The following is a 14,597-nucleotide window of genomic DNA, read 5'->3' on the forward strand; positions in this document are numbered from 1 at the left end:
CAGGAGAAGACCTTAGGATTCTCATGAGCCTTAAGGTAGATTTTCGATCAATAGACCAAGTATGAATCCACTTATTTTTGTACATATATTATATTAGGATTTCATTATTTTTGAGTCTTGTATTTAGGACTCCATAGTGTAAGGAGGGTACTCTGATAATATAGGATTTTTCAGTCTTTGTATTTTAGGACACCTAGACTAGTTTTTGTATTTGAGATAGTTTTGTAATTTCACGTGCATTCAGTGCACTATTTGATGTGTGTGTTAAAAAAGAAATTTAATTGAATTGGGAGAAGCTCAATCCAATTAAATTTTGGACCAGCCTAAAGGGAAGGTGAGCATTTGCTTGTTACACCTCATTGTCACATCATATGGTCATACTTTGTACATGTCCTTTATATTTTACATGCCTCATGACACCTAAGCACACTTAGTGAAGAACTTTGGACTTGATATTGGATTAGCAGACTAAACCATAGTTGAAATTCACTGATTATAATTAATGAAATTTTGACTCAAAATTTGACTCTATAAATTCAAATTCAAGTGAAATTTGAATAGAAATCTAAATTTTTCTCCAATTTTGAATGACACTTAAACTATAGAGGTCTTGTGTGTGTATTTTTTCAATTTTGATCATTTAAGAAATTAGACTTCAATGTTCAGACCTTATTTGAGGCATAAATTTTGTGTCATCTCTCTCCCTCTCCCTCCACTCATCTTCTCTTACTTTCAAGCTCTTATTCATGACTTCCTATGGTGGTAAGCTTATTCTTGACTCATTTTTTCTTAAAAATGAGGTCTCCAATCACCTTTCTTACTTCTTCATTTTGTTGTCATTGATCTTCAAGAAGCAAATGACTTCATTAATGAAAAAGATCCAAGACCTACAAACTCTACATAAAACTACATCATCCTTACTCCCTTAACATGAAATCACAATCAAAATCATGTCCACAAAAGACATTTTATCCTTTATTTTCTCCTGAACATAGACAAAATCACGTCCAACTTAGTAAAAGGTACCTAAAAAGTTCTTCAAGAGAATCAAGACGAACATGCTATTTTCCCTGAAAAATTCATAATCGTTTATAGTTAAAACAAGTACCTTTTGTGTGCCATGTTTTTGCCTTCATAATTGTGCTATATGAGAATTTTCCATTATAATTGTATGTCATGTTATGAGGGTTGTTTATCCGACCAAGGTTGACCTTGACTGGCCGTGTATTGAGTCATTAAGCATTAAAAAAATATTTATAAATATTTCTGGATCGTTAATTTAATATGCTAGTGAGAAAAGAGAGAATGCTAGATTTTTTATCCATAGTAATAAAACTCAAACATTAACAGATTTATAACAAATCATTAACATTTTTTAACCAACTAATTCTCCTATTGGGAGAATGCTAGGTTAGTTAAAAGACGAACATACTATTCTCCATGAAAACTTCATAATCGTTTATAGTTAAAAGAAGTACCTTTTGTGTGCCATGTTTTTCCCTTCATAACTGTGCTATATGAGAATTTTCCATTATAATTGTATGTCATGTTATGAGGGTTGTTTATACGGCCAAGGCTGATCTTGACTGGCCGTGTATTGAGTCATTAAGCATTAAAAAGATATTTATAAATATCTCTGGATCGTTAATTTAATATGCTAGTGAGAAAAGAGAGAATGCTAGATTTTTTATCCAGTGTAATAAAACTCAAACATTAACAGATTTATAACAAATCACTAACATTATTTAACCAACTAGCCATTCTCCGATCGGGAGAATGCTAGGTTAGTTATGAAGTTTGAAATGAGAGATTGCACTATTTGAAGTAATAAAATAATCGTAATTAGCTTAATTAAAACATATAATATATTGATAATAATTAATTTAATTATTTCAAATTAGAAGATATATTTGTTCTAATTATCTTAATTATTATATTTATATAAATTAATGAATTAAAAAATAGAAAAAAAAATGTCTAATATTTTCCTGCTCAATTGCATACTTTTATTATGATAAAGATGTATTCAGAGTTTGGATTTTGCTGTTACTCTATCAGAGTTAATGCTACATGTCATTTGATCTCTCCCTTCAGGACTAAGCTTGACTCTTGAAGCTTTTATGTGTACTTGTCATATTATTGGGTGCCGTCTTTAAAAAACAAATCAACCTTTCGACGGTAGCTAGCTAGCTAGCTAATGGGAAAAACTAATTAAACAGGGCATTAATTATTCCTTTCACATAGTCAAGGTAAAGGCATGAAGCAAAGGAAAATCCATCTGCGAATATATATGTTGATTAAAACACATGCAACAGTGGCAGTGTTCTATTTTATTATTTTTGAGAAAATATAGTTGTGTGTTTTATTTTTGCTTTCACGTCAGTACTACGTGGGGCATGCATGGTCACAAAATCATATACAATATATGATGCTTGTCTCTAAGAAAACAAGCACTCGTTATAATTGAACCTTCACTGCTCAAAGAGGAGAGTAATCCACTCTTTGATCAGCTTTAACACGAGCAGACACGAGTGTTGCTGATTTCTCTTTGGTTGGCCAAGAAGCAAAAAAATTCATCCCACATACTCCCACTTTATGACCAGTTTTTCTTTGGATCCAAATATAACCATCCATTATTCCCCAATCTTTTCCCCATGACTATTTTGCTATCCAATAATCTACACCATCCACGGAACCATAACCCACAATTAAAATAAAGTGGTTAATCCCATAAGGACTTGAATAGTATTATTACTTACGCCAGTGTAGAAATAAAAATCTTTTCCGTCCAAGGCCACACTAATTGGTTGCTCAAGGGTGGCGCACAACAATGTGTTAAATTAAAATTAAAAAAGATTTTATTTAAAAATAAATAAAGTTTTTAAAAAATAATGAGATTTTTACAATTAAATAGATAAGAAGAAATAATTTTATTAATTAAAATAATAATTTTAAGGTAAATAAAATAAATCTACATCCTTAGAAAAAAATATTTTATTCATTCATTTGATAAGAAATAAAATAGAATTTTTTTATAAAATAATAAAATAAAGAAAAATAAAATAAATAATAGGCTCTGAGTACCCTAGTTATAAATAGAGACATATTAAGTCGGTCAGTTTTCACATTGACATACGTCTCTATGCTTTGTCTTCCTCTGAATTTTGTTTTCCCTTCATCCCCTCTCAAAATCCTCTCTTTTTTTAATATACACCCAAACCCATTTTAGTAAAACGACGATTTCAGACTCGTTAATCATTGGATCATCGTGAAATTTAAACACCAGGTTCAAAACTCATTTTCGCACATCCCAAACGTTGGGATTTGTAAATAATGTCTATGGAGAGAAATGTCCCTCATACGGAGACAGTGAAACGGAGGCTCCAATTCTTTCTCCTTCTCTTTAACGCTTGAATACCTTAGCAAAGCTGCTAGAGACGCTGCTATCACTACCAGACTACACACGTAAGTCCACTTAGAGGTAACATATGAGTTTATTGCAATTAGGGTTAAAATTAATATGTGTAGAAATCCTTAGAGGATCAAATTGAGATTTATTTTGGAATGTTTACTGTATTATAATTCTGCCTTTGCAATTATAATTATGAGATTATTATGTTTGATGGGTCAATCGATGTCTTGATGTGAATTGGTTGATAAAATTGAGTGCTCTTAGTGTTTTCATATTTTTGACCTATAATTTTGATTCATTTGATTTTGATATGAGTATGTGAAATTGTTTGAGGGGTTTAATCATACAAACATAACATATTAATATTATTATTGTCTGGCATGTATATGATGCATGAGGAGTTAATGCATGACAAGTATTGTGATGGAATCCACTGTGCAAACACGACGAGTTTAATCACTTTGAGACATGAAGAGTTAAAATTATTTTAAGAACAATTGAGGAGTCATGTGTTTTATACAGTTCATAGATAAAATTTGTGTGCTAAAATATTTTCTGGGTTGGACCTGAATCAAGAGGAAGAAGCCCTGACGAACTCTTCGGAGTCTAGATCTTAGGAGTAAATACACCCGGTTTGAGTGATCCTTTAAACTTGTGTCAGTTCCACATGATTGGAGCATTCTCACAAAATAACGTGACTTTAACTAGTCTCCCTATGATTTTACCTAGTGAGAGTAACTTGACTTACTAGTATGTGATATGTCTTGTAATGTACTCCTGGGCACCAAACAAGGTTTTTCACTAACATGGTACCACATTGCATATATGATTGAGTCTTAATATATTTGTTGCATAACGCTTGTGTATTGATCAATATTGATTGGTTGAGTGGTATTGTGTTTTGATCGTACATAAATGATGTAAAAACGTGTGAGACGTGTAGTGTTGAGATGTGATGTTATGCGATAAGTGGTGGAATGACATGAGTCGTGTTAAAGTAAGATGTATTTCATTTATATGATATGTATATATATGTTATCTCACTTCTCTCTATTAGTTAGGAATGTGATAATTCACTCTCTGTATGTTATTTGTGTTTGGATCTTATGAGGATTTCGAACTTTGTGTTCGAGAGAGCAAATGGTTAGGTGAATGACTATGGATAACCCCATGTTAATTAGAGGATGCTGAAACACAATGCTCTCATAGGATGTAACATTGGACCATAGGGTTCTGTATTAATTGCATGAAGTTTTGGAGATGTAGTTTTTATCGTTTTGTTTCACATGTTGAATCTTTAGTTCATTCTTTAGAGTTTTGGACGGCCTGATTTTGAGTCGGAGATATTTCTAATAAATTTTATCCACGTGAATTTGTTTAAGTGATTTGAATAAAGTTAATTTAATTAAATTTTAAATTCTTATATATTTTTTTAAGTATATGTATGTCGAGATAAAAAGTGTTACAATTAGACCATCAAAAGTATCAATTGTAACCTTGTTTGGTGTCTACCTCCATAAAAGGTGCACATGCAAAACAAAGAGATAAAAGGGTAAATTAATTAATGGGTTCTATTGTCAAAAGAAGGTAAAAGAAAGAGGGAATGAATTATGGAATCACATATTCAATGATCGTGAGAGACCTTATTGGCTTTGCAGGTACCATTATTAGCTGTATAAGGATAATCAACTTCAGTGGCAATCCCACCATTTTCTATAACCCATTCGTATGCATGAAAGTGATATATCCACCGTAACAACCGCGGCTCTTATTGACACAATCAACGATTTCTTGTTCAGAAAGGCTAACAAGGTCTCCTGTCACTATTGCATTTTTTGCTTCAATGGCTCCCGTGGCAGAAAATGCCCAACCGCTTCCTACCAAAATGGTTTCACACTCCACGAGTCATTTCCAAATAAAAAAAATTGAACCATGTTATTGTTAATTAGATTATCTTCAAACTTTTGTAAAAACTATCAAATATATTTAGTTGACAAACAAATTTTAAAAATACAAAACTGTTTTAAGCAAAGCCTTAGTATAGTTCTAATGCAACTGTTTATATTGGTTCTTAAAAGTTAAAATTAAGCGACTTGAGATTACTGTTAGAACAAATTAATGAATTCATTAAAGTGCTTATATAAGTTGTTTGTATAAATAATCGCAAACAAGGTTGTTTAATCATTGGAAAAATAAATTTCCAAGTCAAAATTTGAGTTGTTGAACGTGAGTCAAAAGATAAAATGAGACTCAATAAAAATAAGTTAAGAATTCAAGTTGCACTCTTTCATTAGAATGAAAATTATTGAGTATTTTTAAATCTTATATAAGAATAAGAGGCTTACTAAAAAGAGTCATGATATTCGTATACCTCAAAATGAGATGGATTTGGTTGGAAAAAGAGATAGAAACAAAGGAAAATGTAGATAAAGTAATGGATGTGATAATTTATGTGATATATATAAAAAAAATAAAGACAGAAAGAGAGAAAAAATATGGTGAAAAAGAGATGGAAGAAAAAGTAGATGAATAATAAGTATTTTGCTGCTAAAAATGAGAATTAAGAAACCATATGGTAGTAATATTGCACGAGTTAACAGGCCCAAAAGGATAACCATTAGGCCAACCCACTCAGAGACTATGTGTGAAGGAGATAAGGACAGAGTTGACAAATTGCTGAGAGATTCCACACCACCATGTCAGCATTCTGTTATAACCACTTAGGAATATTTACCAAATTCTGTTATTCCAATACTCTGCACCAGCTGGCCAATGATTGGCAGCAACAATCATCATCTGTATTTCAGTATAAATATTACAAATATGAATAAAACAAGGGCACAGAATTATCCAGTAACAATTTTAGTATAGCTTAGCATAGTATCGGCACCTAACATATAATGTTTATTAATTATGAGGGTCACTTGCACCATCTCGTATATATAGTGGTTAATTAGTGGGTAATGAAGTTCCTACGTACGTTGTTAAAATACAATAATGTTTTATTATCCTAACATACGAGGATATGTTTTTTGTTTGCATTTGTGGTATTTAATATAATTGTGATTCGGCCTACAAGCTAGCTAGCTATAGGGAGTGTCACACAGCAAAATAACAAGAATTAATTTTTAAATTAAAACTTTTTTTGTTTTCTTCTGATTATTGTGGGTTATAAAAATGAAGATAGATTTATTTCTTTCTTTAAGATTTGTCTCTTTCTGTAATTTTTGTGCTAATACAAAGTGGATTTTCTATAGAATATAATCAACTTGTATGTAGCCATTTTAAAAACATTCAATTGATGTCAAACGTGTAATATTCTATCTGTTTGTGACATTTAGTGCTTGAATAATTTGAAATGTTTGTTTCTTTGGTTATATAATCTGATGTGAAGTAGGATACTTTTCAAAGCCTCACTCTGCAACCATACTTGTTTCCGGTCGTTTGGTAAAAATCAAGTGAAATTGCAGCTTACTACGTACACAGTTGATTTAAAGCGTACACGTTTTTATCAGCTTATTTCAAAGTTAAACAACCATATATTTTTTTAAAATAACATGTATGCATTTATATTTTGTTAAACGTGTATTCTATCTGTTTTCTAGATTTATTGACCAAATAACAATATTTTTCAAATTAAAACTTTGTATTCTTTTGTTTATTGTGGGTTATAAAACTGTAGTTTTCTTTCTTTCTTTAAGATTTGTTTCTTTCTGTAAAAGGAAATACAGTACTGGAGAACCTATGAACGATGAAACATGTTAAAGAGAAAGGCATGAAGCAAAGGAAAATCCATTTGTGGATATATCTCAAAACACATGCAACAGTGGCTGTGTTCTATTATTGACTATCACATTATTTGAAGAAAAACTAGTTCTGTGTTTTATTTTTGTCCTTCCACATCAATACAGCGTGGAAGATTCATGGTAACACAGAATCATGCATACGATGCTTGTCTCTAAGAAAACAAGCACTAGATAGTTAACTGGACCACCTTCACGGTTCAAAGAGGAGAGTAATCCACTCTTTGATCAGCTTTAACGCGAGCAGACACCAGTGTTTCTGATTTCTCTTTGATTGGCCAAGAAGCGAAAAAATTAATCGCACATACTCCAATTGGATTAGCAATATTTCTTTGGATCCAAATGTATCCATCCATTCCCCAATCTTTTCCAAATGAATTTTTTACTATCCAATAATCTACACCATCTAACGATCCATAACCCACTATTAAAACAAAGTGGTTGATCCCATACGGACTTGAACAGTTTCCTCCATCATAAATTCCCTGCACAAATCAATGAATAATAATAATACTAACCCCCAATTATATAATATTCTTCCATCATATCCCTAATTATAATTATAAGTTCCTTAAGAAAAATGATTATTTAGTTAATCTTATTAAATATGTCAATAATTTTTACTATTATTCCAAAAAAAATTATTTTTCTTATCTTTTATTTACTTAATTGTTTTTCATTAATTTTTTGAGAAAGAATAATTAAGTAAGGATGTTTAGGAGAAAAAATAATTAATATATCTAAAAATTAGAAAAAGATCTTATAAATAAAAAAACAAAACAAATTTATGGAAAAAAAATATAATAAGGAAAGGAGGAAGTATATATTACTGTAATTAATTACTTACGCCAGTGTAGAAATGAAAATCTCTTGCGTCCATGGCCACACTAATTGGTTGCTCAAGGGTGGCGCTCAACAGTGCTTTGTCTGTCTCTGGTTGTGTACTATGTTCTGATATTATTAGACCTCCAAAATTGTCAATTGTAACACTGTTCTGTGTCTACTTCCAGAAAAAGGTACACAAATGAAAAAAAAAGATGAAAGGCAAGAGTAATTAATGTGTTATAAATATATGCGTAGACAAGCAAAGTTGTCAAAAGAAGGTAACAGATCGAGGGAATGAAATCACATATTCACATACCTTATTGGCTTTGCATGTACCATGATCTTCAGCTGTGTAAGGATAGTCAACTTCAGTGGCAATTCCACGATTTTCTATAACCCATTCAAATGCATGAAAGTGATATCCACCGTTACAACTGTTGGCTTTATAGACACAATCTGTGATTTCTTGTTCAGAAAGGCTAACAAGGTTTCCTGTCACTATTGCATTTTTTGCTTCAATAGCTCCCGTGGCAGAAAATGCCCAACCATTTCCTATATATCAAAATGGTTTTCACACTCCACAAATCATTTACAAATAATATACAAAAGAAGTTAATTAGTGTTACTAGCTATTTATTATTAGGTTTAAATACTTTTTTCCCTATAGTATCTTTTTATTTTTTGTACATCCTTAACACATTTTAAATGATACCTTAAACAGTAAAAAAATATTATTTAAAATACTTTAAAAATAAAAAAAAAACAAAAATAAATATATTTTGTAAAAACTAAAAATAATAATAAAAACAAAAATAAAAAATAAAATACTAAATTAGAAGGAAAAAAAATTAACTTTATTACTAACATAGTAACATCACATACCACAGTCCCCTTGGTACTTTACTTGGGTGATGACACCTTTTTACCTCCAATCCCATGATGCAGGTGGATGGTCACAAGAATGTTGTTCCTTCTTCATTTTCTTGTTGGCCATTTTGATTTGCTGCGACACATCCTTGGGAGCTTGTAAGTACTTTTTGCTGAACTCTTGAGGAGTGATGTCAGCAAACTTGTTCAATCCTAAACGATGAGAATGGGGTGATTTTCTGTTTGCATTCATGTCCCTGATATAGTTCAAGTTATTCTTGAAAATCTCAAGTCTCTTTGCCTCTTCTTCGTGGTTATGGTAGACACGTCCATGCTCACTCTTCCATAGTTGGAACAGTGAAGACACCTGTTTCTGTGTGGTAAACTTGGATAGGTCAAGGTCCAATATGGAGCGATGAGTTGATATGCTGGAACTAGAAGAGAGACCTAAGAGGGAGATAAGAAGCAACACAAGGAAACCCATAACTTGGTGGAACTTTTTTATGATATATTTGTTAATTAAAGTCTTTGCACCACCTCATATATATAGTGGTTACAGCTTGTGTGGAAACCATTTCAATGAAACATTTGACGTGAAAAATCACGTCTTTATTGAAGCCGGCAATTATTGCTTCAACAATTTTTTACTATTAGACGTGAAGTTAAACGTGTAATCTATCTGTTAAATGGGTCTAAATTTGAGTAGGATACGTGGCTTATTTAAACATCGTGACACTTCAATTTTTAGGATTAAAAAGAAATGTAGTCTATCCTTAGTGTGTATAGGGGTGAGAATAGGTCAAGTCTACGATGAAATCTTTGAGACCTGAGTCTCGCTTATAGCCTATTAAAGGCTTTTATTTTGACTCGGTCTGACCTTTTTAAAAGTTTGGCTTGATAGCCTTTTTAAAAGCTTTCTTCACAATAAATATTTAATATTTTATGAAGTAGGGACGTAATAGGAAAGTTAAAAAAAAAAAAGGAAACTCAATCAAAATAATGAAGAATATAAAAGAGTACATGACTCACACTTAAATTGTAATTAAAGTCCTTGATTATAGGAATAAAAGTTATGGAACAGTAATGTGTAATCAAAGTTTGATAATTTCAAAAAAAAATTAATTGTATCCAAAAAATAATATTATACATTGGTACCCAAAAAATAATATATATATATATATATATATATATATATATATATATATATATATATATATATATATATATAGGTCGGGCTATGAGACTTTTTAATAAGTCTAAGCCTGGTCTATTTAATTTAATAGGCTTTTAAAAAAGCCTAAGCCTAACCTTTTAATTAAATAGGTTAGTTCAGACCAGACTTTATGTAGGTCAGATCGTAGGCCCCTGTAGGCCGGCCTAACTTATTTCCACCCCTAAGTGTGTACAACGTTTACAATGTGTTTGGCAAGAAATTCACAAAAAAAGTTTGGTAAGAAATAAATGAAAACGAATAAGAAATAGAATAAAAATAAAGAGATTTAATTGAAGATAAGGAAAAGAGAAGTAAAAAACATTTTTAATAAATTTTAAAGTTAAATAATCAATTATGAAACACTGATAATTAATTATGAAAAATTGGTAATTGATTATAAACCATTCATAATAGAGTAGGAGACTGCTGCCTCGTTGGCAAGTGCATCAAATTGTCACAAGTAGTAAAGTACTCGAAAGTTCGAGTGTTGAATCCATCGGGACTTTGTTTGTATTCAGACTAATGCAAACCTAATTTACAAGCAAGAGATAAGAAATTTAAAATAACAAATAGAAAACGATAGAAGATAAGGTAAAGAAAAGATAAAAGATTTAAAGATAAAATTAGAAGATAAAGGAAAAGATAAAATAGTGTTTGGAAACTGACTTGCCTTATCTGCCTAGGATGTATGAGTTTATGATTTTTTCTTTACCAATTCAAGTAATTCTATCCTACCTACATCTATTCATTTACTTGCCTCTGATGTCTCATGATGACAAGCATATTTTACCTACCTATCTCCCAAATGCCTTTGCAAAGACTCAATAGATAAAATGCATGAAGTTCTAATTCTAATTGTTTGCTTTGACGCATGAGCATAATGCAATCACTCTATGCCTAGCAATGATTTTATTTTATTATGATATATTTTCTTCTTGTTCTATTAGAAGTTATCATCTCCCGAGCATCTCACCCCTAAAATTAATGCATGTAAATCTTCTTTAAATCTTATTTACAAGTTATCATCTCCCGAGCATCTAACCCCTAACAGAATATAAAGATGAATATGCAAGATAAAAATAGAAAAGAAAATAAGAAAGAAAAACCTGGTATTGCATTGATAAATAGTGAAGAGTACATCATATATCGCATTGGCTTCTAGGCCTGTCAGGTCCTAACTAAGGGTTTAGTCACTCATGATCATTGAGGGCTTTACAATGAGAATGGGGTAAAAGAAAGAGAAAGAGTAAATGAAACCCCTAGGAGAGGGGATTCTGTCGTGGTGTGTTCTTTTTTCTCCCTTGGACTGACTCTCTATTATATAGCTGCTGAAGTGGGCTTTAGGTCTTCGTAGGCGCGCTCAGCGCGACACCCCCTCGCTCAGCGCGTGTAGATCGCGCGCTTAGTACGCGTGTTGCAGGCTTAGCGCGTGCTTCTGTCAGATCGCGGGCTTAGCACGCGTGTTGCAGGCTTAGCGCGTTCTATTTCAGTTATACGCGCTTAACGCGTGTTGCGTGCTCAGCGCACATGACAACTATCGAGCTTAACGCCTAACTTAGCGCTTGTGCTTCTTGGCCCGCTTAGCGCGTGACGGGCGTTAAGCGCACGTATTGGGCTGAACTTTTTCTGATTTCTTCTTTTTTGCTTCATTATTTTCCACTTTTTGCTTTTAGCACCTTTAGTTTTTATATCTACAGTCAAAATTCAACAAAACATCAATTTTTTAATATTTAAGCGCAAATAACTGTTAAATAATTATTTTTAAAGATAAATTTACCTTATTTTCTATCAAAATACAATTATTTAAAAATTATCAGAAACCTTCTAACTGGCTGCTGGGGATCATCAATTAGAGACCACGCCTCAGACCTGCTTTGGAGAACAGCCCCTCATCAGTTTGTCTTTGTTGTTTCTTTTCACCATTACCAAAAGAAAAAAGAAAAAAACCATTCATAATAGACTATCATTGGAAAACAAATGATCTCACCATTAAAAAAATGTTTCATTATCAATTACGAACCGTTGATAATTGATTATTAGTGACTAAAATTAAACAGTATATTACACAATTTTTGGTCCAATTTGAAGAGATCACGTTTTTATTTCTTTCATCCTTTATTTTCACTCTACTAAATACACTATCTTTTTATTTATCATCTATTTTCACTCCATTTTCTCTACTTCTCTTATGTCACTCCTACATAACAAACCGTATTTCAGGAGAGGCTTCAGTTATTTGAAAGTGCAAATGATTGTTAGTTTTAGCAAATTCAGTTTAGGTTCATTTGTTTAAGTTTATTAAAATAATAAAATTGGAAATATTTTGCTTTTTGTGTTATTTAAATTGTTTTGTAATAAAAATATTTTTTATTTAAAAAAAACAAATTCTATCTACTTAAAACTTTAATTAAAAAAAAGTAAACAAATTGTTCTTTTTTATGGAGAGGTTTAAACAGATTGTTCTAAAACTGTTAAAATACAATTTCTGCTCCTGTAAAAAAAAAAAAAAAAAAACATTACTGCAGCGGTCCTGAGAACCGTCAGGTCTACATCAGAAGCGGTACCATGCTAGGTCTACGGAAATAGCTACCTCGTATAACTATATTTAAATAGAACCCACGCGTTATGCGAGAGTCTTTACTCTATACTTGATAAAATAATAATAATAATGACTTTTAGTACTTTGAATATTTTAAAATATTTATTTGTTTTGTCCTATAAATTATAATTTGATGTGAAGTAAGATGTTTTCAAAGTAGGTACATCAGCGTAACTTGTTTTGATGATAAGCTTTCAGCCGTGCTATTTGTTACTAGTATTTTAGTTGGAGGCCGTTTGCCAAAAGACGCAATGAGACATGCAACAACTCAAAATGCAATTATTTTCTTTTCTTTCAAAGTATATTAGCATTTTTTTTTTCCCACAAAATTTTCAATCCAATACTTTGATGGCCACGTGCATATCCAATACGTAAGACTTATCAAGTAAATGCCATACATAAAATAATAAATAGAAAATTGCAGCTGTTAACCCCAAATAAAGAACGTGTACCTTGTTATAGGTAGGGACCAAACGAGTAAGAAAATAAAATAAAATAAAATATAAAACTATTATTTTCTTCAGATAATATTTATAAGAAAACACAATAAATTAACTTTTTCGTAAATTAAAATTAATTTATACATATCAAATTTTTAGAGAAATTAGCGAAATAAATCTATAAAAATTAAAATATAAGTTAATTTTTCTTATAAAAAAACAAACCATTTTTTTATCTCTGATTTTCTTCTTCTGTTCACAGGAGGCTTATCTACACGTGCCCCAAAAGAACTAATTAAGCTGTTTTTCTTCATTTTATTTTTTTATTCCGAATTTGGAAATTAATATCACAGTCCAACCAACCAAATGAGATCAGAGTTTTTGGTCGTCTTCTCTATCTTATGCGAAACGCACGTTGCTCGGATAAGATTGTGGGGTGGGTGAGCCATCCAATTCTACTCTCAAACCCTCCTGCATTGTTAAATATTGCTTAATTATAAAATTAGTTTGTGTATTTTATCTATTTCATCAAATTCGTCCCTTTATTTTTTAATTTATTATTTAAATTTTCCCTGTATTTGAATTAAAAAAATAACTATTAAATTTTAAATGTTGATTAGACTAAAAAGTTTATCAATACTTAAAAAAAAAACTTTAGAAATGATTGAGGAAAAAAAGTAGAATCATAATCCTTCAAGTGAAAAGGACATTTTTTTATCACTATATTCAAATGTATATTTAAATATTTAATGTAAAATATAATATTAATATAAGTTTAATGTGAAAATAGTTCAAAATTAAAATTTTATTATTTTTTATTTATTATATTTTATAATATTATATATTATTTTTTAAAATATAATATATAAAATTAAATTTATTTTCATATAAATTAGAATATGTATATTTATATAAGTTTTATTTTTATTTTATATATTATTTTATTTTTAAAATAATGCTTGCGATTTATTGATAATATTTTTTTATTTACATTAAGATATTCATATTATTTATTATAATATAGATAAAATAATACTGTCAATAAATCACATACATAAATATTTTTAAAAAATAAAGTATTGTTATTTTATTTAATTACATATCTTTACTATATAATTTAATTTTTTAAAAAAATACATACCTAATTAAATAAAGTTAAATATAAACAAAAAAAATACTATTATAATAAATAATAAGAATACCTTAATATAGGTAAAATAAATATTTTCATTAAATCACATATATGAATATTTTAAAAAATGATAAAATACTGTTATTTTATGAAATTATAATTTATATAAAAATATATACTAAAGATAAAATTTATATTATATCTTTACTACATAAAATAAGTTTTAACTCACCCGATCAAAATACATAAGATAGTATATATATTATAATTTATATGAAAATATAATTTAATTTTATATATTATACC

General features: G+C 30.1%; 1 pseudogene; it reads right to left on the reverse strand.

The window, feature by feature from the left end:
- Positions 1–7,211: 7,211 nt before the first annotated feature.
- On the reverse strand, positions 7,212–9,406 carry LOC100811196 (P34 probable thiol protease-like; annotated as a pseudogene).
- Between the last annotated feature and the right edge of the window lie 5,191 nt (positions 9,407–14,597).

The sequence above is a fragment of the Glycine max genome, chromosome 8 (genome assembly GCF_000004515.6).
Source record: "Glycine max cultivar Williams 82 chromosome 8, Glycine_max_v4.0, whole genome shotgun sequence".
Taxonomy (NCBI): domain Eukaryota; kingdom Viridiplantae; phylum Streptophyta; class Magnoliopsida; order Fabales; family Fabaceae; genus Glycine; species Glycine max.